Source organism: Meles meles, chromosome X (genome assembly GCF_922984935.1).
Source record: "Meles meles chromosome X, mMelMel3.1 paternal haplotype, whole genome shotgun sequence".
NCBI lineage: Eukaryota > Metazoa > Chordata > Mammalia > Carnivora > Mustelidae > Meles > Meles meles.
In genome coordinates this window covers 22,716,245-22,722,310 of record NC_060087.1, presented here as the reverse complement: position 1 = coordinate 22,722,310, position 6,066 = coordinate 22,716,245, and the positions used below count along the sequence as shown (strand labels likewise).

General features: G+C 38.3%; 1 pseudogene; it reads right to left on the bottom strand.

Annotated features, from left to right (window-relative positions):
* Positions 1-3,948: 3,948 nt before the first annotated feature.
* Positions 3,949-5,692, bottom strand: LOC123934572 (annotated as a pseudogene).
* Between the last annotated feature and the right edge of the window lie 374 nt (positions 5,693-6,066).

Below are 6,066 nucleotides of genomic sequence, written 5' to 3'. Positions count from 1 at the left end.
GGCAACATCTGCAGACATTTGGGGTGATCACTGGGGTGAGGGAACTCTGTGGACATCTAGTGTGTAGAGGCCAGGAATGTTGCTCAGCATTCTATAATACACAGAGCATCTCCCCCAAGTCAAAGAATTATCCAGCCCCAAATATCAGTACTGCCAAGGGGCAGCCCACCACCTGTTTTTTTTTTGTTGTTGTTGGTTTTTGTTTTGTTTTGTTTTTATAAATAATGCTTCGTTGGAGCTTTGCTTGTGCGTAATACATGTGACGTCTGTGTATGTGTTTGTGTGTGTGTGTGTGTGTGAGAGAGAGAGAGATAAGAGAGAGACTTGTTATGGACAGTTCTAATAAGAATTATTTTATTCAAGATAACAAAAAAAATAGCACTTAAGCATTTAAGCAGAATCTTCTTGCAATATACAGAAGGCTTTGGGAGCCAAGCCTTTACTCTATTTTTTGCTGCACTGATTTCACTGAGATCTGGTGGCAATGTTTTTTTCTTGATCAGCATACTCGGGGAGAAGGATATTCTACTATAGGACTCATAATGTTCTGTTATACTTCTCTACTCAGCTTTTTCTCTTTGCTTTTGTAGATGTACTAAAAGTATAAGAAATAGTAATAGGGGGCACCTGGGTGGCTCAGGGGGTTAGGGCCTCTGCCTTTGGCTCAGGTCATGGTCCCAGGGTCCTGGGATCGAGCCCCGCATCGGGCTCTCTGCTCCGCGGGGAGCCTGCTTCCTCCTCTCTCTCTGCCTGCTTCTCTGCCTGGTTGTGATTTCTGTCTGTCAAATAAATAAAATATTTAAAAAAAAAAAAAGAAATAGTAATAGACAGGGACGCCTGGGTGGCTCAGTTGGTTAAGCGGCTGCCTTCGGCTCAGGTCATGATCCCGGCGTCCTGGGATCGAGTCCCACATGGGGCTCTGTGCTCGGTGGGGAGCCTGCTTCTCTCTCTGTCTCTGCCTGCCACTCTGTCTGTCTGTGCTTACTCTCGTGCTCTCTCTCTCTCTGACAAATAAATAAATAAATAAATAAAACCATTATAAAAAAAATAGTAATAGACAATCTCTCTAAAGGAAAATGTTTTGTTGGTAGGAAAAATAAAATTATATTTTAAAGTTAGTATTTTCCGTAGAATTTATTACTTCATCATGCTTTCACTGTAATTTCTACATAGAGTAATACTTTTACATACTTAACATGTATGAACTGATGACACACTGCAATTCCTCAAGATTTTTTCATAGTGTATAATTATTCTCTATTCAAGATACATCTTAATTATCAAGGTGAAAATAGTAACTTAACAGTAGAGAAACCTGACGGCTTAACCAAGTGATCAAGGTTAATATCATCAGTAACAAGACATATCAACATCAAGAACCAACCCCTTGACATGATGTAATGAGAAGAATTCACTTGTATTTCTGTAGCATTCTTGGCAAAATATGTATAACTGAAATTCATCATGAAGAAACGTCACACAAATCCAAACTGAAAATTCAACAAAATAATTGGCCAGCTCTCTTCAAAACTGTCAAGGCCATGACCCAGGTTGGAAGACATGTCAGTTAAATGCTGTGTATCATTCTGGATTAGATTCTAGAGTAGTAAAAGTACATTAATGTGATATTTGGTGATACTTGCTTAAATTTGGTAGATTAGTTAGTAGTACTCTACTAGTGATAGTTCCCAGATTCTGGCAATAGCAGTATGGTTATATAAGATGATAATATTCCTTTATCCTTTAAAGATAAAGGAACTCTGTGTACTATTTTTGTAACTTGTTTTGGTGAGAGATATATACATTGCTTTTCCTTCCATCAAGTCTAACACAAATTAGCAGCTCCATTAAATCATAAATTAATAAATACACATCCAGTAGTTTAATCCTAAATGTTATTTGTCTGTACTTTCTTTTAACAATTTGTTTCCTGATACTAGACCATACTTTCATCTCCATGGAATCCAGTTATTTTTTCATATACATAAACCTGCAAAACCCCAAAACCCAATTGTGTCCACATATATTTTCAAAGACTCTAATGACTCCCTATATTTTCTGCTAGAAGATACGACACTAGCGGCCTCTTTAGGATAATAAGGAAATCACTGATGGTACTTACAATACCAGCAGAACTATCAGGGCCTGATTTGGAATGCTAGCATATCATTCATATTTATCATTAGACTTATGAACCCCTATTAGTAACTGGAATATATATTTATATTTTCTAAATATTAAAACCTTAGCTCTTTAATTTGTTTTATTTTTGTTGTTTTCTCTCATTTGTATTGAAGGCTTTTGAATATAGCACCGGATAAGTTGTGAACTCATTTTTAAAGCTGCCATAGTTTTGAACTTTCCATATCTCCCCTCACTTAAAAGCTACTTAGAGTAGATACGTAATATAAAAGTAATTCCACATGCCTCGTATGAAAATCTCTACTTCTGTGCATTGCATATTTTTAATAGTTAAGAGAAATAAAAATCTTTTACTTTTTATAACCTTGATAAATATCATACTATAAGAAAAATATGGGGCGCCTGGGTGGCTCAGTGGGTTAAGCCGCTGCCTTCGGCTCAGGTCATGATCTCAGGGTCCTGGGATCGAGTCCTGCATCGGGCTCTCTGCTCAGCAGAGAGCCTGCTTCCCTATCTCTCTCTCTCTCTCTTTCTCTCTCTCTCTCTCTCTCTCTGTCTGCCTTTCTGTCTACTTGTGATCTCTCTCTGTCAAATAAATAAATAAAATAAAATAAAATTTAAAAAAAAAAGAAAAATATGGTGGTGGTGTTTGAAGCCTCTGGATGAAACAAATGAATTGTAAGATAGTTATCCTTTGGATTAAAAAGAAAGTCTAAACCTAAAAATCTTATTATTTGGAAGCAGCCAAATCTACTGTTAGATGGGTATTGATACCACTAGTCCCATATTTAAATAGAAATTAACATAAAATTAAATTTTATTTTTTGTCAAGATCAGTATTTTGTCAGTATTTTATTGTCAAGATCAAAACAAAACTCAGCATTGCCTCCATGGAATCAACAAATCTTTCATAGCTAGATTTATTAAATTTAAAAAGATGTTAATAAAGCTAATATTGTAAATGAATGGGCTCCTATTCTAGAATGGCTTTAAAATGAAAGGAGGCTTAGTAAAGTTAATTATATTAGAGTTGTAGTGAAGAGTGAGCTTGAACATATTATTATTGTGGGTAAAATAATGGGTCCGGTCTGCTGACATATAAAAATTCTTAAATGAGGGGTGCCTGGGTGGCTCAGTGGGTTAAAGCCTCTCTGCCTTCGGCTCAGGTCATGATCCCAGGGTTCTGGGATCGAGCCCCACATTGGGCTCTCTGCTCAGCGGGGAGCCTGCTTCCTCCTCTCTCTCTGCCTGCATCTCTGCCTACTTGTGATCTCTGTCTGTCAAATAACTAAATAAATAAATAAATAAAATCTTTAAAAAAATTCTTAAATGAAGTAAGCTAACTTTCTTCTAGAGAAATTGCTTCATAGTCTGGTAGGACTATCTACAATAAAGTCCACATACATTAGGCAACCCACGTTATAGATTGTCATCCTGGAGGTGATTTCTGTAGTGGAAACTGATTTCATTATTATGCTCTTAAAGTATCCATCCATGAGAATTTTATTTTGTTTTTGTTAAAAAAATTTCTCATGGTTTTGTTGTATCGTGAGGCATTGAAACATCTGAACAAATCAGTATGTGATTGACGAGTCAGCTGCATTCTCCTTCACTTCTTTGGGTTACTAGAGCAACTTGTCAGTGTATTTTTTAAAAAGACAACCTTTTCTGTTATTGAAGTCTGTCCAAGGCATGCACTGGTACAACACAAACTTTGGTCCTGGTGGAACTAGCCTAGCATTCAAACATCATGCACAGTACCTCAGTAACAGCAGTATACTGCACCTGCTCCCGGCACAGTGCTGCTCATTTGTGTATGATATTTGGAGCATCTGGAGGAGTATGAATGGTATAAGAAAGAGAATGGAGGGGGAAACAGTGTGAGTACCTGGATGGGAGGAGAGGAGGTCCGCTGAAGTTGTGCAGGGCAAACCTGAACATGTCATTGGTGCAAACTCAAGCATCCTTCATGTTCTTTTTTTTTTTTTTTTTTACCGTTCTCATGTTTAATTTTATTAATTCATTAAAAAAAAACAGTATGAAACAAACATGATGAAACATGATGAAACAAGCAGTATGAAACAAAATGAGACTGTCATCATCAGGTGTATTCAATATGGTGGGTGAGAAATTAGTCGGGTTGCCATTTTGTCTTTCAGCAGGCTTCTATTTCTTTTAATCCTTGGAAGCTGTATCTGTTTTTGATTTCTCTATTGTTTTCTTTCTAGATCCATGACTTATGTCCCTGCTAATGTTTCTCTCTCATCTGTAGTTCTCTACCCTGCCCTGTCCCCTCAACCTGTGAAAATGTCACCTTCATTCAGTATCTTCTCCAAATTGAAGTCTTTTCTGACATCTGCCAATAAAACTACTTTTGCTTTTTCTGGATTTTTCTAGCACTACTGGGTATTTACCCTAGAGATACAAACATAGTGATCCGAAGGGGCACGTGTACCCGAATGTTTATAGCAGTAATGTCTACAATAGCCAAACTATGGAAAGAACCTAGATGTCCATCAACAGATGAATGGATAAAGAAGATGTGGTACATATACAAAATGGAATACTATGCAGCCATCAAAAGAAATGAAATCTTGCCATTTGCGACGACGTGGATGGAACTAGAGGGTATCATGCTTAGTGAAATAAGTCAATCGGAGAAAGACAACTATCATATGATCTCCCTGATATGAGGACATGGAGAAGCAACATGGGGGGTTAGGGGGATAGGAGAAGAATAAATGAAACAAGATGGGATTGGGAGGGAGACAAACCATAAATAACTCTTAATCTCACAAAACAAACTGGGGGTTGCTGGGGGGAGGTGGGATTGGGAGAGGGGGAGGGGGTTATGGACATTGGGTAGGGTATGTGCTATTGTGAGTGCTGTGAAGTGTGTAAACCTGGCGATTCACAGACCTGTACCCCTGGGGATAAAAATACATTATATGTTTATAAAAAAAAAAAAATTGGAAGGGGAGGTGAACCATAAGAGACTATGGACTCTGAAAAACAACCTGAGGGTTTTGAAGGGTCAGGGGTGGGAGGTTGGGGGAACAGGTGGTGGGTAATAGGGAGGGCACGTTTTGCATGGAGCACTGGGTGTTGTGCAAAAACAATGAATACTGTTACGCTGAAAAAATAAATAAATTAAAATCTAAAGCCGGGATAGGGGAATGGTGAAAAAAAAAAAAAAAAGAAAGAAAGGTATAAAAAGAAATGTGCTTCATGTTCTTTAATAGGAATATCTGGTGGAATCCCATCACGGGGTCTTCATCAGCCTTGAGCTTGCCCATGACCCTGGTGATAATGCAGCTATCTAGCATGGGCTGATGATCCTGTGCCATGAGGCTGTGCTAGATTTTCTGGAACAGAAGGCTAGACAATCTCTCCACAATGGTAGCTTTCCCCTGGAATTGCTTCCTTCCCACCTGAGGTATGATGCATCAATATAAATGGCACCTAGTTGCATTCTGTCATTATTAAATAACTGGTAGTAATGTTGAATGAAGTTGGATCCAGTCTGCTCCCAAATTGGCTTATTTCCCATTCTGGAGCATCACCCGACCTCACTGAGACCTGGGGAGCCTGCATGATGTCGGCAGCGGCAATGGCAACCCAGCATGATCTGCTGCAGTGAGAATCTGAAATATTGATTTCACTGTAATTAAAATAGCTTCTGACATAAAATTGAAAAGACATCTATTTAAATCAAGCAAGCTTGTAAATAATTAGAGGGATGTATATAAATCTCAGTTGCTATTAAAATGTGACACAATTTTTTTTTTAAAGATTTTATTTATTTGAGAGAGAGCATGAGAGGGGAGAAAGTCAGAGGGAGAAGCAGACTCTCCAAGGAGCAGGGAGCCAGATGCGAGACTCGATCCCAGGACTCTGGGATCATGACCTGAGCTGAAGGCAGTC